Source organism: Lepidochelys kempii, chromosome 3, assembly GCF_965140265.1.
Source record: "Lepidochelys kempii isolate rLepKem1 chromosome 3, rLepKem1.hap2, whole genome shotgun sequence".
NCBI lineage: Eukaryota > Metazoa > Chordata > Testudines > Cheloniidae > Lepidochelys > Lepidochelys kempii.
This window is the reverse complement of record NC_133258.1, coordinates 163,499,671-163,524,343: the sequence shown is the minus strand read 5'-3', so window position 1 is coordinate 163,524,343 and position 24,673 is coordinate 163,499,671. Positions and strand designations below refer to the sequence as shown.

Genomic DNA, 24,673 nt, shown 5'->3' with positions numbered 1-24,673 from the left:
TTCCCAGATCTCAAAGAGCTGGGTGGGAGGGAAAGTGGAGAGCAAGGGAATTAATTTGGAAAGGCATTTGGAAAACCACAAGCAGACTGATGATGTTCAGAGCCACAAACCCCGGTGATGGTTTACAGCACACAGAATGATGACCTATGGGATCACTGGAGAGCAAGCGAGTTGTCTTTTGCAAGATTAACAATTTAAAAGTGCTGAAATTAATTTTGTTTAATAGCTGTGGGTGCAGACTCCTTACAAAGTAGGTTGCAAGGTCAGCAAGCCTCCTAAAGCCTTTTAAAATGCAGCCTTTTATAGGAACAGTAGATTTAGGGTGGCTCAGGGCTTAATGACCTGAAAAGCAGAAAAAGTGTAAAAGGTCAGCTCCTACCACTTCCCAGATCTTGGGTGAACATATTTGTTTGGTCCCATTCTATGACACACATTTACTGATCCATTCAAGACTATTTTAACATATATGGGTTTCAAATGGTAAGGGAGGTGACAAGGAGACAGTGTGAGAGATGACACATAAAAGAAGTAATAAAACCAGACACAAGAAGCAGATTAACCAGTATCTAGCTGGTTCCTCTGCATCAAACAGGAATGTGCTTACTTGCACTGGATGGGAGGGGAGCAAAGGGTAGGATGAGGGAAGACAAGGGAGGGAGAAAGGGAATACTCACCTCCTTTTCATCTTTCAAAAGTAGTTCATTCATGATTCACATCAGCCTGCTTCTATGAGACTGGTACGGCATAAATCACTGCACAGTACAAAGTGTTTAAAGCAACAGCTGGACTTAACACTGAAGCCAAACTCAGCCATTTCAAACATACTTGCTCAGCTTCACACACATCTGACCCCACATATGTATGTGCCACCACTCAGAGAAAGAACGAAAACATACAATATTAACTCTAATATATAAACATTATAGGCCTACGTTTTTGAGCACAGCATCCAGCAAACCACAGAAGGAGAGCTCAAACTGGGTGCAACTGCAGGCACTAATAATTGTGCCTGTGATTTTGCACCCATTGGAGGCCAGGCGTTTGGGATGGCTGCATTCCTCATTCAGCATTGTCTTGCAAATTATTCCGCAGAGAGCCAAGTTATGTAAAAACATGGGCATAAGAATTCGAGCAAGATTCCTACTGCACAAAACTGTGTGTCCTCAGTGTAAAAACTGCCACTAAATCCATCTGAAAAGGGATCTAACAGGATGGAAGCACTCAGCTGTCTGCACTGGACAGCCACAAACATGTCTCCTCTACACAGTATGGCAAGCCAGGTGAGAATCTGATCTAACAAGATGGACACAGCGTGGCAGGCCTGGCTTCATCATGCAATCATGTCTTAACCTTTCCTCCAACATGAAGGGGAAGGCAGAGCTTGCTCTTCGGAAGAAAAGAAAAAGATATGAAATGTTGGGCCTCTAATCTGAAAGCTTTTTGATACACATAGTATGTCCTGGAACACCCAGGCTTATAGAGTAAAGAAACCACTCTGACCTTAAACTTAAAAGGTAAGTGGGAATGTTTTTGGTGTAAGAGAGATGCATGCATTAGAAAAAGGTGTTGTAGCATACAATGAGAATGAGTTGTGATGGTTTCTTTAGACTGAAGAGGCCATTTCCTGACAATGAGGTAACTTGCTGATCTTTAGAGAGGACGGAATTAATTCTGCTGCAAGCTTCTGTCTGACAGTGGCCGGAGCAGATGCACCATCCATTTTTCTCTACCTGTCCCAGGGGGAGTTAGAACAAAGGAAAACAAGATTCAAAGAGATACTGAAGACTCCACAAGGAAATCATTTTCGATACATATTCAGACTGCCACAGAACACCATGTGCCATTAATGGACATATGCTTCTGTATACAATATTTTTGCTCTCTTTTTGTCTCAAAGTTGAATTCATATCCTCACACAGCAGTTCAAGGAAACCCCAGTTCACAGTTCAGCAAGGCACTGCTTAAAAGGCAAGCCTGATTCAGGTCCTTAGGGCATTTCATCCATCCTGTGTGTGGATGGCATTCACCACCAAGGGACCCCATTAGGAAGGAAGGGCAAACTGAAATCCTAACCCAAAGCAGTCTGAAATGGAGTACCAGCATACTGGTATAGCAGCGATGGATGAGATTCCATTTGTCTTCAAAAGCATGGGAAGCCAATATATCTACTTCATCACAAACTCAACTTTACTTTCCAACCTTGTAGTGTACTTAAAGCAAAAAACGTAAATCAGCTTTCTATCTGGAGATGCAGCAGAAGGGAAATGTCACCCAAGACTCCAATTAAACAGATTGTAAGTGACACACTTACAGTGCAACCCCATGCCACAGACCACCCTGAGGTACACTGGCTGTGTGTAAAATCAGTTGTCCAGGAAGGCATTGCCACAAGCTACAAAACGTTTCCTTTCACCTCCATACAGTGGAATAATACTCAAAAGCTTCTTATTCTAGTGCAAAACCTGCTGGTAAATGCTGCTTCTATACAAGTGTTACAAATATTAAAGGTTTAGCTTCTCCTTTATTGTCATACCACAGATATATTAGCTATTTAACTGGCCCGATCACTGCACTGCTATAAGGGCAATGTTTTGTTTCTTGCTCTTGAGCTGGTTTTGAGAGAGATGTTCTAGATCTGGAGGAACTGGGCCGAATTCAGTCCTGGTGTAAAGTTGAAGCCACAGCTTTATTGGCTTCAAAGCAAACAGGAGGACCTCAGCCTCATGTTGACCAGAGCAAGATGTATGATAAATAAATCCTTAAAGATCTATGATCTTATTATCAAGAAGTCACCTGGTCTGGATCCCAGAAACCTGGCTGGCTGATGAAGCAGGCCTGGGGTTGGCTTATCTCATTCCCTGTTTCCCCTGCTCCCCACCACTTACCACAAACCAGAAGTACATATCTGATGTAACACAGGCATTCTATTTCTTTCTGGGGTTAAATGCAGAAAACACACACTCAGATCAAAATTCTTTGATTGCATTCACCAAATCTGCATGTCCAGAGAGCTGACTAACCTGGGCATTAACACTATCAAACCTCAGACACTAAGGTTTCCCAGCTCACAGTAACACTGTCTAACATACGATAAACCCACACAAAACTCTTGTAGATAGCCCCAAGCCTCCTATCTTATCAGAGGCATCATCTGAATGATTGTTGAAGCTATCTAAACTCTCCATCTTAGATTTCTCACAGGTAATCTCTGTACCACCTACCTTATTCATTGGACTGAACGTAAACTTAAGAAATGCAAGAACCATTCTCCTCAGCTGGCCAACCCACTTCCTCCACCAGGTGGAAATCTCTCTACTGCAAGAGAGGAAAAAGCCACCTCCATAGTCTGGCCAGAAAACTCTTGGACCTTGCCAAATTCCAAAAAAATTTACTTACAGAAGACTCTGCCCAACCTAGAGGCCAAAAAGCAGACAGAAAAAAAGCAGGAAGGAATGAAATTCAAACCTCAGTGGCAGAAAAGGAGGTCTGATACTGACAGACTCAGACACAGATAATGCTGCCATAATGGAGGTAAAAAGAACCTACTTCTCCTCTGCCATGGAAACAGCAAAAATGCACCCTATAGAACTCTTCTGGACCACTCTTCTGGAGAGAGTTCCTCAGAACATCTGTCTACCTCACCGAAATTACCACCACAACTGGGACTAGTGAGCAACCTTGCTGGCAGCCCCAGGAAAGATGCCAAGGACTGATAAGGCATGGATACTGAATGAACCCCTTACCCTTAATCTCTGTCTACTTTTGAAAAAAACAGTCACCATTAAGTGTCAAACATGGCAGCACCCCACAAACTTGTTTTAAAAATGGTTGTCCCAATGGTGTTATCAGGGTCAAATGTACTCAGTGTTCATTGTGGCAAAGCACTCAGGGCACCCTGCTACTTCTACTGGGTATCTAACAACCTTTGCTGCAATGGACTTTGGACTCAGTTGACTACGTCCACGCAAGTGGGAAAAATGCTTTCAACCTCTGGCGGGGGGGAGGACTGGGAAGAGGACTGGTGGTCTTGACATCCAAGATTGAACCCAGCAGAATATTCAGAGAAATCACATATTTACAAATGATCCCTCCAGGTCAGAGTGGAGGCATATTGGTGAGGCAGTACAGGAAAGGATACACTGCCACTGCCTGTCTTGTACCAACTCTCAGGATAAAAGGCCTGATCCAAAGTGCACTGAAAATCAGTGTAAGTCTTTTCATTAGCTTCAATGGGCTTTGGATCTGGTCCAAATAGAGGATGTCCAAATCCACTGTTGTTACTTGGGCACCAACATTTACTAAATATATTCAGTAAATTAATCAAAGTGAGGAGTTTTATTAAAACTGCATTCATCAAAGAGGTGTGAGAAGAGGAAGCAGCACCCCGACACACACAATCCTGAAGGAAATATACAGTCCAAGATGGAAACAGCAGAGTGAAGACTGGAAAAAAAAATGTAGATTTTCTTTTCTCTCAGGCAAAGACAGGAGCTAAAGGGGTTACTGTCTGCAGGGACTGAAGGAACTCCATTACAACTGCAGGCAGTAAAACAAGTTGTCCCCCTTTACCCCTTTTTCATAAAGAGACAAAGAGTGAAGACTTTGGGAACTTGATTTTATTTGAGGAGTGAGACAATGTATCTCCAATAGCGTCTTACAAAATATTCCATCAGCCGAAGTATGAGGTAGGTCGGAGACAGACTAACTTTTCCAAGGTATTAAATTAAAAGATGTTGAATTAAGTTAAACGCCCCACATTGAATTGACATTTCCCTTTTTTAATGCAAGCTAAGATTGATGAAAAATACCACTTATCTACATTAAGGGTCAAAATATCCAGCAAAAGAAGCCTCTGGTTCAACGCGTCAGAGCAAAGTCAGTCTTACATAATCCGAGGACCAGGACGCGGATCACATTCTGATGATCCAATTAATGGTGGGATACTTTGCAATCAGCCAGGAAGCAAGGCCCCTAACAGATTGTGGGGCTGTAACATCAATTTCTTAAGTGCATTTAAAGGATTACAAATGTTAGTCCTGGCTTGAGATTGAAACACCTATTGAGGTGCTCTGAACCACATTACAGTAATTGGGTACCTGAATTAATGCCATTTCTTCTGATGGGTGAGTTGAAATACACTGGAATTAAGAGTTTCTTTTGCTGTATTTCACTTTCCGCTTTTTTCCCCCTCCTCAGAACATAAATCTGAGGCACAATATCTCCTTTTATCCAGAGTGCTTTAATTACAGCCCTGAGGCACCTGAGTACTGTCCTAATTTTACCTTCCCCATTGTTTGGGTGCATTTTACTTTTGTGCTTATTATCTTACTATGCAGAGATATTAAGATGAAACTGAAATTATTTTTCCTGAAAGAAAAAAAAAATAGTACTGAGGGAAAAAGAGAGGGGGGGAAAAAACCCTCTTCCCTCTCCGGTTCCCCCCTCCACTATGTAAACCTCTTTATGCATGCACCAGATACCATGTGCTGTGTTTTACACCTCTAGAGAGCTAGAACTAGGGCTGCCTCAATTAGTCTGCTATTCCTTCTGAGGTCAGTTCAAGTAAAGGTCTCAATCATATCAAACTGGAAAGAACGCTAACTATCTGGATATTTCAGACCATAAGGAGTTTGAGGTAAGGAGCTTTTTAAAACAAGCAGCTGGTTCCAGTGCATTCACCGAATATACAGCACAGAGCTGTCTGCACAGAGGCTGAACTCACACACACACCTGCTTCCATCCCCCTCCCCATTTGGAACAATTAAAATCTAACTATTTTAGGATATTGTTCCCAAGGTTTATGTTTGGACTTTTAAACGTGCGTCTGACTATGTTAAGTTACAATGTGTAGGGTACAACAGATGCATGTTCCCATCTTCTAGAATATGAGTTTTATAATAAGTGCTAATCATTAGGAATCTGGACCATTTCTTTGCCCGCTTATACGGCATATATCAACATCAATAACCAAGTAGAGCTTTCCCTCTAGTAGGTAACTGTGAGGTATGTAATCATGTTATAAAGACCCCATGTTAAAAAAAAAGAGATGGGAGGAGAAGCAGTGTGGTATTATAAGCACTCCAAAGGCCACTGTTTATAATTAGAATGTCCAGATACAGCACATAAATACAAAGTCTGATGGTATCAAAGGCCATCAGATACTGTATTGTATTAAGAAAAGGAGTACTTGTGGCACCTTAGAGACTAACCAATTTATTTGAGCATGAGCTTTCGTGAGCTACAGCTCATGAAAGCTCATGCTTTTCTTTTTGCGAACACAGACTAACACAGCTGTTACTCTGAAACCTGTATTGTATTAGTGATCAATTATAAATTGTGATTCCATCATAACTTCTGGTTTAATTTAATTTTGCTTAAGATAACTGTAAACAGAAACATATATACACAATAGCTTTTTATCTTTATTCCCAGTTAAGAGGAAATCTTAGTCCATGCGTAAGGGAGTTCAGGAAGCCCAATGATTTTAACTGCAATATGAATGAGACACATTCAGATTCTAAGAGACACATTCAGACTTGCAAGAAAAAGAAGTTTGCATAGTTGTCTCATTCCTTTTCTAAAGGATGAAAATAAATGTTTTCTCTCCCATCAAATTAGAAATACTAGGGTTGGGAGAGACCTTTATGAGTCATCTAAGTATAACCTCTGTAGCAGCTGGATAGTTTTCAATATTCCTTAGCATACATTTCCTACAGTGGGCATCCTTAGAATTTAGTGATACTACTTTAGAAAGCATTACTAAATCCTATTTTCTCTTCATAAACTATCCTTTTCATAGGAGATGTTTAATTAAAGGTTAGTAACTGCTTATCTGTAAAGGCTTTTTAGTGAAGTAGGGCATCAGGATGGGGAGGAGGCGGGGGGGGGGGGGGGAAGTGTCTTATAGACCTTACAAATCCAGATCCAAATTTCCTAGCAGTTTTTGACTCATTAGATTGCTCTGGTTGAAATGATTTACATACAGATAATTAAAGCGCCAACCCCAAGGACTAGTTAGCTGTTTAGCAGTGTATACATTTTATATAACCATTTCCATACATCTAGTTTTAAATTCATTAACAAAAATTAATTGCTACCCAGTGCTCTACATCGCACAGCATGCTGCTGCGATAGGCTTGCTAAATTACCCCTTTCTATCACTCCTCCAGTGATCTTATAGACAGTTAAACTTTGCAGTCCTGAAAATGTTGCCTACCAATTTGTGACAATGCTCATATTTACTATATTTACTATGAATCACTGCTTGCACTTCAGAAAATATTTGCCTCTGTTTTGTGTACTTTGGTAACGTTTCATTAGCAAGGAATAATAAAAGGCATGGGATTCCCCCGCCCCCACTCTTCCTTTAGAAAAGACAGTGTGATGCCCTAAAGACTCTACTTTTGAAGGTATTAACAATAAGAGCTTCAAAATGCCAGAAACAGTATATTTTACAAAACTCTCATTTAGGAACTGATCCAAAGCCCGTTAAAGACACTGGGAGACTTCCTGCAGTCTTCAGTGGGCTTTGGATCAGACCCTTAGGTTTTTAAAGTGTTCACTGCACTTCATTGTACTGAATGCAAATATGTTGCTATTTTATTCAGCATGAAGTTTCTAATGGTGATGCACTCCCAAGTGTTGGTGTTTTTCTTACAGCTTATTGCATGAAAAATAATGACCTTTCCTATAAACAAGTCCCAGAATTAGGTTAGTATTTTATAGGCACATTTAAATGAGTTCAGAATCTAGGGAGCGGGGGCGGGGGAGGGGGAAGAGTTAAGTTGTCTCTTATTTTTAGTAGGTAAAACAACAATAATCTCTGCTCACTCTTTCCATCAGATTTCACCAATATTTACAGTGTACACCTCAGGTTTGAAAAGAGCCAGGGAGAACTAATTCATTGTTTACACTTGGAATCCTAGGTGGCCCAGTCCCATAAGGGTAGTACAATGCACTGTATCTTTCTGTTCTTAGTACTTATCTTAATCTTAATAACTAGCCAGACAACTGACTCCAGAGTCCTGGGCTTATCGACTGGAATTCGTCACATGCACACAAGAGAAGACAAGAAATGCATTATATAACAATGCCATACAAATCATTATCTTTTAATATTTAAAAGTATGTATTCAAAGACTGATATGAAACCATTTTTGTTGAACTCAATTCCACTGGTTATTATTAAATTTGATAGCAATGAACAAAAATACACTTGTTACATATTTATCTGCAAAAGAGTTTATTTGCAACAGATCAAAAGGCTTCTTCTTACTGCATTTTAGTTACTGCTATCAAAAACAATCTGTTTTTAAACATGCTTTGATATGGGAAGATTATTTTGAAAACAGGTTAATAAGAGAAAAAAAAACCCATGTCTCTGAAGTACCGAGAAATACCCACAGCATGAATAAAAAGTCTATTGTATCCCCGTCAGAAGGCTACAACATGATTTCTTAAAGTTAAAGTTGATAGATATAAGCCGGAAAGCTATCGCGACTGTACCTACCGTAATCTCAGATCATGACAAGGGTTAAAAATAGGATGTGGAACTTCGTTGCAGCTGCACAAAATGGCATCTTGTACAGCACTAAGTTCACGACATTTCTTAACGGGGAGCAAGGACTCCTCATTAACATGTCTAAAAACATTTCAGTTTGATGTCCTGGGTAAATAAAAATGTTGTGGGGTGCATTTAGCTTTACCTTCTAACCTTTCTGAGCATATAAATGTAACTGTGACATTTCACCGCTACATACAAAGGCAGTATTACATCCATGAATTCAGGTATTTTAATGTTCAGTTCCAAGACATAAGCAGGGATTTTTGCCTGCGTGTGCCAGGTAATACACACATTTTCCAGCGCTGGTGCTGAGCCACAAATGGTAGAATCAGAGATTTGGTACAGGCCCATTCTAAAATACGCAAATGCATGTGCTAAACCAGAAATGTGCAAAACGTGTGTCTCTAATTATAAAAGAAACAGAAGTCATCCTCAATTCCTATTCAAAATGCAGCCTCGTACCTGCAGCGGTTCACTCAGACAGTGTCCATGTTCACAGTTGTCCAAAGGAATATTTTGAAAGATTTTCTTCTTCAAATAGATATCTATAACCTGGCAGTAGTTTGGGTTATACTTTGACATATCAGGGGTACAAGCAAAATTTTCCTAGGGGATTCAAAGCTTTCCCGCCCCTCCCCTCCTGCACCCAGCCCCACATTCCCCCTATACTCAGCCCCACGCTACCCCCACTGCCTCTGCATCCAGATCCGCACTCTCCTCCCTGCACCAAGCACCACTCACACACTCCTTCTGATGCCCCACATTCAGCCCCATGCTCTTTTTCTCACACTGCCCTGCACCCAGCTCCAAGCTCTTCCCCTTCACCCAACCCCCATGGTCTCCCTCCCTCACACCCAGACCTAAGCTCTTACCTGGAGAAGTGGTCAGGCTGAAGAGTACTATGCCCACCAGGGGACAGGCAGTTCTGGGAATCCCAACCTCTGCCTCCTTTTGCATCCCGGCTTCCCCAAGAAGCACCAAAAACCCAGATCCAATCCTTCCACCCTCCTGGGCACTGGGAATTTCTTGTGCCCCCTGCTCTGCTTCTCTCTGGGGGGCTGGAGGTGCCCAGTCCCCATGGGCACCAGGACTGCAAAGGTTGGGAGTCCAAGCAGGTGCACAGGGTTGCAGCGCCACTCAAATTTGGCCCAGCTGCCCCTCTGACCTAAGGTAGGGCGGCCAAGCCAAATTTGAGTTAGTGGTTTTGCGATCTGGAGCATGGGATCACAACACCATTCAATTTTGGCCCAGCTAGGCCACCTAGCCTCCCCACACCATTGTGCCCTGAGCCACAAGGAGTCACATGATATATTTCTTGTGTCCAGGACTGGCTGAGTCTATCCCATACGATCAGCCGGGTCACAAACCCTACTCAGCAGAAGCATTCTCACTTGGTTTCTCAGGCAATATGGATATGATTTAGAGCTGACAAAGTCAGGAAGAAATACATTCTTCAAGCACCTGTGTTTGATTGCATCCTGTAAATAGTGGCTTAGTGTGTTATTACCAGAACTGCACAAAAATAGGTGTTGATTTAAGACAACAATATTATGAGACATTTAAGTTGTTTCCATTTGATACATTTTTAAATAGGCCCATTTTTCAAGTTGTGTGAGGTCATTTTTACTAAAATTTTAATCAAACATTTTAACATGATTTTCTTTACCAAAAAACTTAGATTTTGTATGATGACGCAGTTTTCAATTAATGAAAAATTTCAATAATTTTTATAATTTTGGCAACTTTTTGGTAAAAAAACAGCATGGAAGATTTCACCCCAAAATAGAAAACTTCAATAATGTTGAAATTTTTTTTTTTTTTTTACAAAGTTTCATTTTTGGAAACATTTCTCAATTAAAAATCTTTTTGGGTAAAAATGCTTGACATGCCTTTTTAATCCCTCCATTTATCAGAAACTGCCTAAATGTGGGTCACCGGGACTCATGCTAACTAGTACTAATAGCCCAATCATGGGACACCTTGAGTAGTAAGATATTACTCAACACCTTTTTTCAAAGACCAGTCTGGACACTCCTCAGATGGTTGTAGTTTAGCCTGGACTGATTCGTAGGGTAAACCCCAAACCTTTGTAGTCAATCAATCAAATGAGACGGAAAAAAAACCTGGGTAGACATATCCAATGTGAGCCAAGGTCACACAGCTAGCTGTATGTTCTGGCTCACATTAGTTTAGTCCACTTTCGGAAAGGTAAATTTCCCTCTGATCAGAATTATTTGTACTGATGCATCAGCGGAGATGCCGAGTCTGTGTATTTCTGGCGGAGTCTTCTGTAATTTCACTTTTGTAGTAACTATAGTCTGGCTTTAGAAGGCGGGATTTGAGATCAGAATTCTGCTCTGGCACCACAGTTCGGCCTAGCTCCTCTTCCAGTTTCAGTGAGAGGACCTTGCTAAAGGGTTGGTAATGAGATCTGACCACAAAAAAACTGGGCTTATTCACATGCATACCTTTTGATAACCCCCCCACCCCATGTCTGTGAGCTCATACAAACCAGTTCTCCCACAAAAACATATGAAACCACTTTGCCAGCATCACACTTGTGAATTCAGCCTGTTTCACACCCAACGCCGAAGGAGCCGCAGTATTAGCTATAAAAACTCGTTGCTGCAGATTCAGGCTTGCTAAAAGCGAGTAACAATGCCTTTCACTTTGTAAGAAACATGGTACTGTAAGACTCCAGTTCTGTTTCACTTCTGATCAAAACTACTGAACAGTTCTATTAATTAGTAAGTGCAAAATATTATGTGGCTGTTTCCTTCCAGCAATATCCATGTTATTTACTTACATTAATTCATTTAGTTAGCGTCACAACAGCCCTGTTAATACCTAGATAAATATTATTAGCCCCAAATACAAATGGGGAAACTGAGTCTTGGAGAGAGTAAGATCACTTATGCACCTTGTTTGCAGAAAGTCCCAGACAAAGTCTATGGCAATGCCAGGAACAGAATGGAGATCTTCAGAACCCCAAGTGAGGGAGTGACTAGAATTTTGACAGGAAGCTTAATCCAGTTAATACAGGCCTTGAGAATTCTGAGAATTTCTGGTTGCATAAGAACTGAATATTCTACGCACATGGCAAACCTCAAACTAATGGTCACAGTCACCAATCTCCCTCCCATTCTTGCATGCTGTGCAGTTTACTGTGTATAGAAAAGAATGTGCAGGTGCTACCACTTGCAGATGTGGGCTGGCTCCCTCTAATTCCAACCAGACCCACTTATAGGTGAAAGTATTGAGTACCTGGTAATAGATCAGACTGAGGAAGGGAAAGAGAAAGCAAAGGCTTACAAATCCAGTGAAAAAGAATATACAGATAAGTTGGATAATATACAGAGATGGGATCAAGCCACAATATTCAAACCTGGGTTGTGAATACCTAACATTTTAGGGTTGCTCAAATCCAGGGTTTCAGTTACATTCATTATAAAGATGGGGCCATTTTCAAAATTTGGACCTGAATCTATGTCTGGATTTCAAACACCCCTAATCTTTATGAGTGTTCAGACCCAGAGCTTTTAATTCGAGTCTGTATCTAGAAATTAAGAAGATACATGAAGAAGAAGGAAATAATATTGGTGAAATTGGATTTTGAAAAGAATTCTGAGAAATATGAGTTAGGGAAAAGGAAGTAGCCTTTGGTATAGCATCTTTTTATGCACAGGATCACACAGATGTATGCTGGGCCATTTGCACCACCTGCCACACAGATGTAATTAGAGGAAGGAAGAGTAAAAACTTCAGAGACACCTATGTTTAAATGCTAGTCACAAGGGAATACTGGATCCACTGGGAAAATACCTTGGAAACAGAGTCTGGGTTCTAAGAGACTGCGCAAGACTAGCAGTGATGAAAAGCAGCAGATGCAACTAACACAATTTCATAGGCCTGCAGACTAATTCAGGTTTCTTTTCTGTGATTGAGGAAGAAAAGGCTATTATGAAATGAACTGCTGGGAAAAGACAAATGGTATTAGATGAAATGATGACAAACTCAAAAAGAAAGTTCACAGCAAATCACGCCCCTACTAAAAACTTTACCAATATGATACCTTATGTAAACAAAGGTTACAAATCACACTCCTTGGAACTAGGTGACCAGTTCAGTTAATAGTACAATGACTATCTAGGGAAGCAGCTAAAATAATGTGAGTCTAAACCTTCTGCTACTGAGTATTTGGTAACTGAAACCCTACGAAGAAACTAGGAAAACTATTTGATATTATTGGGAGATATCAATTTAAGCCAATTTGGTGCAACAGTTAACTTTTAGGCTGCCCACAGACTCCAGAAGTAGCTCTGATTGGCCTGTCTGGCACATACTTCCATCCCAAACAAAAAAAAACAAAAAACAAAAACAAACCCTTATTAAAAACAAAGTACTCCAGGATGTGATGCTATGAGGCTCCATTTCTTAGTCCTTATCCTTAAGGGCAGATGCAGGGGGGCATGGATCAGCGTTCACGTCATGCTCACCATCAGTACCTGGCCCCTGCTGGGGAAGCTAATAATCCAACCAGTGGACCAAATTTGGTGATGAATCCTGGTCATGTGCCACTTGAGGTATGTTGCACATAGGCTAAGAAGATGGGTAGGTGCATCTCAGGACACAGAACGTCTGCAGGTGACACCAGGAAGTTCAAAAGATACTGGGAACAGAGAACAGCCACACTGGCACACAACCTGAAACAGCAACTGCAGCTGCATTTCCAAATTCTGCAGAGTGTATAAATAGATGGTGGCTTTTCCCAAGACCTGAGACTGATGAAGCCTATACAGGCAAATTAAGTTTGCATCTATAGCGGTGGAAGAATACTTCCCTTGGGCAAGATCTAAAGATACCAGGAAGGACCACATGCTATTGTGGGAAATTAGAAGCCTGCATTTCTGTACTTGACTTTGGTATACACTCAGATGACATTTTCAGCACTGCTGATGGTATTGTTACAGAGCAGACAGGAACTTGATTAGTCCAGTCGGTACAGAGATGTTCTTTATTTTAGATGACAAATATGGAAATTTTTAAATAAAATTAAACGCCTGCCCCTTTAACTTACACCTCAAGATCATGGTGACCCCGGGAGACCATAAGGTGGTGGACACATTTATTCAAAGTAATTGAACTATTATTCTGTATGATTCCTCTCAACATATTTCTCTGCTTGTCCACTGGCTAGCTGCAGTTACAAGCAGAAACACCAGTGTACAAGATATACATAGACATACATATGTTGCTGCCGATCCCATCAGCACAGCATACCACATATCAGTTGTTTGACTTAGGGCACAATAGGTGAGGAATTCAGGTGAGGAAAACAGGAAGTCCACAGCATACTTAAAGAAACATTTTTACTCGTACCACTCTTATTTCCTGGTAGCTTGTTCATGTAACAGAATGCCTAGTTCACACATACTAGGAATCAGAAGAGTCTTATTAGATTGTCCTTCAGTATTTCAGTGGCACCCATGGATATCCAGTCAGGTAGGATATTTTAGACTGTGATTTTCTAAAGAGACTAAAGAAGTTAGGCACTCTATTCACACTGAAATTGAATGTGAGTTGGGTACCTAACTCGCATAGGCCCCTATGAAAATCCCAGCTTTTGTCTTTCTAGATTATTTTGAGCTCTAAATGCTGAGACTCTCTCAGTAGCTAAGGTCTCAAAACAGGAGTTGACAAATTCAAGAGAGAAAAAAATGAATGCCCTTCTGTGAAACAAACTGGCAACATGAATGTAACAATGATCAATGTGCAGTAGATTGTTTTGGGGAATACAGTGAGACAAACTTGGATGTGATGTAATGTCCAACTCATATTAGAAACGGTAGATATTCAGCAAGGTGTTAATCTCATGCACCTCACAAACTAGCATTTTATTTAAAACAAAACGTGATCCTTATTGGGACCTGAAATATTTGAAGCACACACGAGTAAAACTAATTTAACCTTTGAAAAGTTATCTCCGGAGGGAAGAATAGAAATCCCTTTATAAGATTTTTAAGCACTGCAATTATTGACGAGGACTATATTACTTTCTCTGTTTTCTCTGATCAGAAAAAAAAAAAAAAAAAGCAAAGCCCAGGAGACATCAGCAGCTGTCAGGCTGTTTTCCAACTGCAATGAGGTAGTTTACACTGGGCTTGTGCCAGTCTCTTAAGACCCAGTTAAGAAGCCTTTTTAAAATGCCTTAAAAAGCCAACTCATACATTAATCAAGTTGAGCCCACATCCATACTTACTGCAATACATCAATTACCATGTCTTTTTTTTTTAATAAATTCCAGTTGACAGCAGACACCTTATTAAGGCTCGCTAAAATGATACAATAAGTAAAAGGCTATTAATATGGCTTTTTCCCCCTGCTGCTATTGTCTTGCCGCACTGGTCTGCAAACAAATTCAGGCTGCATTACAATTAATGCCAGTGGAACTCCTTCTAACGACTTCCAGCTTGCTAATTTTTTACGCTAATAATAAAAAAAAGGCATTGCTATGCAAGAACGGCCCCCTTTTATCATGCTCGCATGGCACACTAGAGAGCTCCTGCCATTGTTCACATGAAAGACAATTAAACCCAGGAACATCAAACCCAAAAATGACAATCTGCTAACCAGCACTGGGTATTGCTGGATTCTTTTCTCTATTTTCTGAACTGATAGAAAACAATTCTCCGAAGACATTTCCCTCCCCCATGCCCACCCTTTGGAAAAAAAAAAAGTTTGAAAGATACCCTTTGCTGATTTATGCATCTCTGCTCAGAATTTATTAACTGTCTAGGGCCAATTTCACTCCAGCACTTCTATAGCCTCCAGGTTTGAATTCTGGACACATTTCAAGAAATGCACCAATAATATTGTCCATATAGTTTCATATTTAAAAATAAACATTAAAAAATCCCAGTTCATGTTTTTCTGAAACAATATAAAATGCCTGAGGGAGAAAGAGAAAAATAGTGCTGTAACAAGTTTATTTCTCACAATCCTCCAGAGACAATGGGACGTATTGAGGGGGTCACAGGGTTTGCTGAAAATTAAGTACACCTGAGTTGTGACTTTAGAGTAAAACTCTCTTGTTTTAAGAGCTCTTTTCCCCTCCCTATGTCCTGTAGCTTTGGATTCAGTTTGACAGGCATATGCCCAGGTTTGCACCATGAAACCCATTATATTGTTTTTGATTAACTGTGCTCATATTATACTTGGATTTATAGGTTTGTATTATTATTACAGATACACATAATTATAATACCTTACATTTTAAGTGCCTTTCATCCAAGGGTCTCAAAGTACTTCAACATTAATAAATTCTCAGAAGAGCTCTAAGAGGTAGGTGTTTTTACATCCATTTTACAGATGTGTAAACTGGGTCAGAGAAAGGTTAAGTGACTTGTCCAAGGCCACAATAAGTTAGTGGCAGAGCTAGCAGTAGGCTCCTGAAACCCAACTATCACTCTGCAGACTCTGAATACTTTCCATTTACTTCAACAGGGCCCCAGCTGAAAAAAGCACTTATGCATATACTTACATTTATGCTTAACTTTAAGCACATGCTTAAGTCACGTTGATTTCAAAGGGACCTAAGTGCTATCTTGGTTAGCGGTACTTTTTTAGGGCCCCAAATATCCTGACTGTTTGTCTCCTGGTTTAACCTGTACAACCCACTGCCACGTGCTCCATGAGAATACATATAAGAAAAATATTTATTTTGGGAGTTTATGAAATCATACACACAGTATGATATATACATATTTTATATAGTGATATAGGGATATGATATTATAGACACAGACACGATTGTGTGGTGGAGGATATAGGTTTAGTGGCATGAATTTGGATAGAGGCATCATACATAAGTGGTGAAGTCATGAGTGAATTATGCAGTACTCAGTGAGTTATACAGAACTTACCAAAAAAGTCAAAATAAAACCTTTCTACCACATCACACCCATAGGTGCTGGAACTATGGATGCTGGAGGTGCTGCTGCACCCCCCAGGTTTGAAGTGGGTTCCATCATATACAGGGTTTACAGTTTGGTTCAATGGCTCTCAGCACTCCCGCTACAGAAATTGTTCCAGAACCAGCGATCACACCATTGTATAAACATGTGACATCTTTAAAGTCCAATATCTTGTAATCTTCTAAGGTTAGAAGCAAACAAATCATGGGAAACCTTCCCATTTGTTGGTATAAGTCTCCAATTTCTTGCCTTCATGTGTTGAGAGATATTCGGCCTTAAACCTGTCACTTATGCAGAACTGAATATTATCAGTCTGCACCTCAGACCTGTGTAATTTTGTGGGCATTTGGAAGAAAAGAAGGAATTTTTAATGACTATTCAGAGCTGTGGAATGTTAGAATGCACCCCAGGGCAGATGGATTAGTAACAAGAGGTCATAAAAGGTACATGAGTAATGCAATTAATCACATGACTATGCAATTTGTCACATGGATATCACGCATCATATACTGTTTTCTGGTTAAGGAAGAGGGCTGGGAGCCACAGCTTCTATTCCTGGCTTTGCTACTGCTTTCCTGTCTGACCTTGGAGAAGTAATTTTGGCCAAAATTTGAAGACAGTCCATTTTCGCTGCTTCTGCTGTTTCATGCACATGTCCATTTCAATCAGAGTTGGGGAGGGTGCATCCAAAATTGCAGCACTCCAACATGGAGACAACCAAATTAGTGGACTCTGGAAAAAATGTGTTTTCATCTGTAAAACAAGGATAATAATCCTAACTACTGTGAAAGACGTATTGTGACAATATATTTGAGATTCATATGGAGGGGGCTACATAGGTACAAAGTATGTATTTAATTATTAGAGTAAAATAAACCAATCCTAAAATATAGAATACAGAAAGTAAAATCAGAGTACAAACCTCAGGCTCCATCTTAAACACTGAGCTGAGACTCATATTACTGCTGTTGGATGCTCAGAACTATATATGGTAAAACACCATGTAGCCATATATGTTGTGTCCTCAATAATTGCCAGACAAAATCCAACCTGCTGAAACACAGAGATGAAACCTAAATCAGCTCTCCAGAATTGCTCTCTTAACTAATCAGTAGTTCTTGGCGTCAAATATCTCCTTAGACATTGGTTGAGCTATGGTCATCTGACCCCTACCTATAAAAGAAAAACCTCGGCACAGGAGAACACTAATGCTGCTGCACAGCAGCTGAAGAGTTTGTTTTTAAACTACCCTTCCCAAGCTGCAGTTAGCATGCTCTTCCACAGCCTTTAATGAAGGCAAGCATGTCTATTCCCTGCTTACATTCTGCCCCTTCTGTGGCCTACGCAGGTAATGGTTCTCCCTTCTGCACAGGGGTTGAGTAAATGGTTCCACAGTAGGGTACAGGATATTACTCTATGAGATCGAGCTGGATCGGGGTGGAAGTGATATTTCTCAATTTTGACAATTCTAATGAAAAGAGACACAGATTTTCACCAATAAATAAATCCTGAGTAATCCCCTTTTTTTGAGTAATGGCAATGAATCAGGCACTGGCTTTGGCCTACTAAAATACAGCTTCTGAGCCACTACAATGTCAATGTAATTGTACAAAAAGAGACTAAAACCCCATCTATCCACAATATACCAGGTTCATGGCTCATCTGCTCTGTGGGCAATGGTTAAGAAGACATTTCTATTCACATTGTATTGAGGCTGCAGATGTTAAAAGCCCAATACACAGCCAATAAACATCTTTCAATTATCATTATTGAAAAAGAGTCAGAATTAGCACAGACTCCATCCTACTTGCAATAAAAGTACTAGAACATATAGGGATAGATTCTGATGTCAGTTAAACTGGTATAAAGCAGAAATAACTATTGGTTTCAGTAGAGTTACTCCAGATCTACACAGGCAGAAATGGAAAGCAGAACCTGGCTCATACTGACTTGTATTAAATTGTGCATTAATCGTGCTTCCCATACCAGAAGATCTTTGGAATAAAAAGGTTGTGCATGGTGTAACTGTTGTATAGACTTCCCACCCTCCCTTTTAATTAGTATATGATAAAAGCAGCAATCATTATCTCTTGTCTTAACTTACTTAGATTTATAATATGGCCTGCTACTCACACTTAGGCAATATAACCTTGCAAGGAGGCAATATTATAGTCCCACATTCTGTATCCTAGCAACAGAATAGGGCTTGCATTTGATGTCAAAATAATGGGGCCCGCTTAATCTCTCGCTTTTGAAGTAGGGGGGTCAAACGCTGAAATCTAGGAGTTAAAAGGAATGATTTAAAAACAACATTCGACAGGCACACGTACATATCCAGATACATATGCACACACACAGATATGTGTGGATACGTAATCACATGTGCATACAAAGTCTATTAATCTTTGTCGCTGAATTGTTTAGAACTGAAGGCAGAGAAATGGAGGGATGTGTATCACTTTCAGGCTCTCAGAGGCTTTTAACAAACAATCTGCTTCCTGCTTTTATCAACCTACCTTTTCTCTAGAAATTAAAGGAGGGGGGAAATTAGGTCTGCTAAATGTATGCTCCTAATTTTAAAAGGTTATAAATATCCTTTGATTCCTTTAAACTTCTTTTGCTCCAGCTCAAACAAACAAAAAGTAAATCTGTTTCCATCTTTCTCATTTCTTGTCCTTTTCAGAGTTTAAGGATTAAAAAATTGTTAATTAAATGTGCCTGCTTGCTCATGTCATTTGCCAAGTTCTTAAACAGCTGAACAAATCTTTTACCAGCATCTGGGTATTTAAATAGTTAAACAAGATTGACAGACCCAATGATCTCAGAAGAGACCTATGGACTTCCAGCAAGCACTGTAGAAAGAGGAGACATTTTCAGAAGGTTTTGTTTCAGGGAGGGTGGAGGAGGGGTTTCTGCCAGAGCAGGTTTCAACCTTTGGGTGGCTACAGGAGGATACTGTATATATCCAAAATATGAGGAAGAAGCATAATTGCGTCTACAATAGGGAAAATTGGACCCAGGCTTAAGGAGGGCATGAGAACTTGAGACATATATCCTGACCAGCTTTCACAGAAACTTCTTTCTATATATGGCCGGTGACGGGAATATATTTATGTATTTATTTATTTTTAAAGAGCCCTCCTTGGAATGATGTCAACCATATGGAACAAATGAGCATCAGTGGACTAGAAAGCAGATCTCTGTACTTGTGGGTATGTTGCTGTATGAGCAGCAAGCAAATATTACTTCATTGACTTAACAGATTCCTAAATACAGCCATTGTTCAAACGCATGTCTATTTGATTCTCGGGTATTTACTGTTCTTTGTCCTTAACACTCCAACATAACAGAAACAGATAGTTTCGTGTTACGTTTTTATTTATTATAAGTTAGTTTAAAATGTGTATAAAATTATTCCACGTTAAAGTGTAGGTGCCTGTATAAATTGATGTAAAACTTAAAAACCACCACCATTCACCAGTGGCTGCATTGACCCCAATTCCACTGTTTTCCCTCAACGCACCGCACCCCCACTAATCCACTGCTTCAGGACAAGCCTGAGAAAATAGAGAGGCCTTACAGCATGCCTTCAAAGTCAACAAACTGGAGTTCTGTTGGACCAGAAGACACAGAACAAAATCAGAGGATCCACACTTGGATGCCTGGGATGTTTAGTGCATACAGAAACACGCTGCTCATAATATTGTGATTTATTTTTTGTTATTAATACTATTTTACTTCTAACTGAAAATCAGAGCCAGGAGAGCTTGGAAGATTCCTTGATACCTCTATTTATTTATTTAAGCCAAATCTCTTAGCCCTTTCTCTCTCTAAATAACATCGAGGTCAAGAGTTTACAAGAGCAGAGTTGACCAGAGTTCAACTTTTTAGCAAGTGGGTTGCCCTGGTTCTAATGAAAACCTGCACTGAACTCAGAAGTTCACTTGTTTTCTCTCTCTCTCAAAAGAAAAAAAATGTTTACTGCACATACACTGCAATTCACCTTTCCAGGCAATTGTCATGGCAGTCATTCTATTACTGATATTATTATCCCCTGAAGATGGTTCATGGACAGCCCTGTCCCCTGCTAGGCTGTCCCAGTTTTATAAACTGCAAATCTGGTCAGCTTACTCTACAGGAGGGGGAAATAAAGCTGTTTAAAAAAAAAAAAAAAAGACAGCTGCTGCTAGAATGCTGTATTAATGCAGACACCATGGAGTGAAAGCACCGTCCCTGTTTTACTGTGGGCTGTTTCTTTCCCCCTTTAGTGAATTAAAGGACACCCTGCTATGGACTTTACTGAGTAACAATATAGGGCCCAGCAGCAATTATTCCACAGCTCCCTCAACATATATAAGATAGGCTGGGCAGTACAGTCAAATCCCTCATGTCCCAATCCCTCTCCCAACCAAGACCTTGATTCACAAAAGCATCTCTGTCTGGGACTACATGTAAGCATATGATTAACATTAAATCAATGGTCTTAAAGCTCAGCACATGCATAAGTACTGTCCTGAATAGGGATGGATTTAGCATGTGCTTAAATGCTCTCCAGAACTGGGGCCCAAAATAACAGAATAGGAATAAATGGAAAGCAAAATTTCAAAGTCCTTTTTTCCCTGTCAGGAGCTACATGATTCAACACAAGGCATGATGGCAAAAAGAAAACACTAGCTCATAATGAATTTTCCAAGGGTGGACACTGTAAGATTCCAGATTCCACATTTGAACTTTGAAACCACCCCTGAATCACAAATGTGGACATTTATATACCCAAGTGCGTATCTGAGAATCCAAAAGGCAAGCTATGCTACCCTCCTTAGGTACCCATGTATGATACTGGGCTCCTCCCTTCACATTTCTGAAGACATATGAGGCTAAATACCACTCTCATTGCACCATGTCCAAGGACAGAGTTTAGACCTTGGGACCGACATAGCCTCACCATGACAAAATAGAAGGTGGCACGTAAGGAGAAATCATAAACACCTGAAACCACTCTAAGGCACAGGTGCAGTGCTTGCTAACAATCACACAAATAAATACTGTATAGAAATGAAAAAGACAAATGAGTGATTTTCTTGAGAAATGTAGCCCCCCCTCCTTTTTTTGCACTTTCAGAATGGAGACTTTCTTATATTTTTTAGACAATTTTTTGAGGAGTTGCTGGTTTTATTCTTTTAATGTAATTGAACCTGAAACCAGGCCATTCAGGCTGTGTTGATTTGTTGTGCTTGGTCACATAAGTCACATGGAATTGTTTCTGTTCCCTGATTGAGCATAACTTTATAATCAGGAGGAGGCCATGAAAATTCATATATTCCAAGGCTAGTAGGGACCATTGTGATCATCTAGTCTGACCTCCTAAATAGAGCTTCCCCAAAATAATTCCTCAAGCACATCTTTTAATAAAATATCCAATCTTGATTTTAAAATCGTCAGTGATGGAGAATCCACCATGACCTTTGGTAAGTTGTTCCAATGGTTAATGACTTTCACTTTTTATGTCTCATTTCCAGTCTGAATTTGTCTATCTTCAACTTCCAGCCATTGGATTGTGTTATGCCTTTCCCTGCTAGATTGAAGACCCCATTATAAAATATTTGCTCCCCATTTAGATACTTACAGACTGTAATCAAGTCACCCCTTAACCTTCTCTTTGCTTAGCTAAAGAGATGGAGCTCCTTGTTTATCTAGAGAGATGGAGCTCCTTGAGTCTATCACTATAAGGCAGGTTTTCTAATCCTTTAATCATTCTCATGGCTCTTCTCCGACTCCTCTCCTTGCCTCTTCTATCAGGATTCTCTCAGGAAGTTTAGGGAACTTTGTCTGCCTTACATGCCAAAGCAGTGTCCCATCCCACTATATTGGATGCATACACCAGCATAGAATTCATTTTCTGCTCGTTGTTGACCAAATAAAGCTCCAACTGCTCATGTCTGTGGAAAGTGATTACAAAAGGGAAGCAGGTATGGACAAAGCAAATTTACTTTTAAATTTTAATGGAATTTCTTTGCATTAGTCTCCCAAGTCTTTGGTTGCAGCTCCTACCAGGTTAAACTAGACCAGCAGAAGCCTTTCCTCCCCCAGAGGTTGCCAGTTGTCATTTTAGGGAGGCAGGGCACAAGTCCATTTCCATTTTTTATCTCCCAGCTTCCATTGAAGTGGGTTGACAAACTCACTTGTAAAATGGGGGATAAAATAAGCATCTACCTCACAGGGATGTTGTGAAGATTAATTCATTCATGTTTTTAAAGAGCTTGAAGGTCTTTGGAAGGAAAACACAACATGTGCAAAGCTTTAATTATTATTACTAGAATTGACATTTCAAAACATCCATAGCATTGGCACAAAATACTCCTCCATTGTAATCCCCACAATAGTTAAACCACAGTTAAAACCAGCAGTGACAGAGAAATACACTTCATCAGAAATAATTCTTCTAGGTCAATACTGTTGACAAGCAAAAATGAAAGGTTTGGAATTCAGGTTTGATTCAGATAAGCACCCAAAAGACCAGCTGCTTTTCCAAAGTTTATCAGACCCTCTTGGGTACGAAAATGTGATCTGGAAAGCTTATCAAGCCAGTTCTGTCCAGAACCTCACAATGAGAAAATATGTAATGGCACCTCACAGTTTATGGAAAACAATGTTTGGCTTGAGTTCCAGTGGGAGGTTTAACTCAATCTTCACAATGCAGCAATTTCTACTGTTGTGAGAGAGTATTTAAAATGACTGTTGAAACTGATCTTTGTGCCTCATTTCTCTGAGACATGTAGTTACTAAAATATTCTCAGCAGGTACCGGATATAAAGTAGCGAATGAGAACACTTGACCATGGTTGTGATCTGTGTCCTTAAGGGAGCCCCGATGTGGAAAAGATATTATCAGAGAAAAAAAATGTTAATAATTTCTAGACACTCTTCCAAGGGAAAATGCATCAGTCTAATCAGAGATACATGCTGCTGTTTGACACATCTGGTGAATAAGAGATATAGCAATATATATTACCATCTGGTGTACTATTTTCAGTCTATTGCAAATTCCGGAGTGATCATTTTAGTGGCTGTCCAGAGCTGGTTATCTGCTGGTTTTTAAAAAAAAATCTTAGGGTTGACATATAACTACCTTACATTCTGTAGAGAGAACTGTATGCCAATGCTCAGCACCTGCCTTCCCTCGTGTGCCCTGTTGGTAGTAAGCTTTTGACCCTGACATACTGCAACACTCTCAGTCCAATTCTCCTCTCATAGAAGTAATTCCATAAAAAGTCACTGGAGTTATAGAAGTATAACACTAGTGCAAGAGGAGAATCAGGCCCTCTCATTCACTCTGTAGTGTTCAATAAAAAGAGACTCCAAATGCATATGGATTTAGACATAACGATACAATTTAGCACTGAACTGAGAAGAAAGTATTTATCAGGTGGTTTTGAACTGGCTTCCAAAACAATGATGTTTCTTTAAAAAAAATACATGTACAGAAAGAGGAACCTTGGTTTATTTAGCTCAACATAAAGGCTGGCATATATTCAGTTTTACCAAGCATAGTTTAGTCCTCGCAGCTTCATTACCCTGGACACATATGCTAAAATAAAAATCTTTGATTTGACAGGTTACACTATGAGGAGCCAGCACTGAAAAGTGAAAGACATGCTGCTGGTGGGACACCGCACATATGAACCATCATCCAGAGTCATGGGCGCCAAAGAAGAGAAGTGCATTGTCTGTCAGATCTGGGTTACCTTTCATTAGACATGTCTTGTTGGTGTTTACAAGTGAACTCTCTGCAAGACAAGACTTCTCTGAACATGTAAGTAGAACAACTGATTAGAAGCTTTTCCTCCTACTAATATACTTCACTAATAGTTGAACCATGAAGACGATTCAGTGGAATGCTTCTGTCAAAATGGTAGAATTCCAGGTAGTTATGGTGACGAATTTCATTGTAAATGAGGATCAATGCCCAAGACTACTTTGGAATAGTAATTTCTTAATTCTTATTCAAATCCGGCAGGCAAGATAATATAACTTGATCTGAACTGGCCACGTGATCCTGATGGCATCCTGTTAATGGGCTGTTCATTTAATTTATGTAATTTTTAAAAATTAAATAGTAATATTTTAAATCCCCACTG

General features: G+C 39.9%; 1 protein-coding gene across 10 annotated transcripts in view; it reads right to left on the bottom strand.

Moving 5' to 3' along the window:
- Window positions 1-24,673, bottom strand: part of ESRRG (estrogen related receptor gamma) — a 486,133-nt gene that overhangs the window by 294,378 nt on the left and 167,082 nt on the right. Inside the window, exon 1 of one of the 10 annotated variants that reach the window (XM_073338901.1) lies at window positions 17,459-17,546. The exons of the other annotated variants lie outside the window; for them this stretch is intronic. The gene's annotated coding sequence lies outside the window, so the exon portion shown is untranslated. Of the gene's footprint in view, window positions 1-17,458; window positions 17,547-24,673 lie in introns of those variants that run through there. 10 annotated transcript variants of the gene reach the window in all.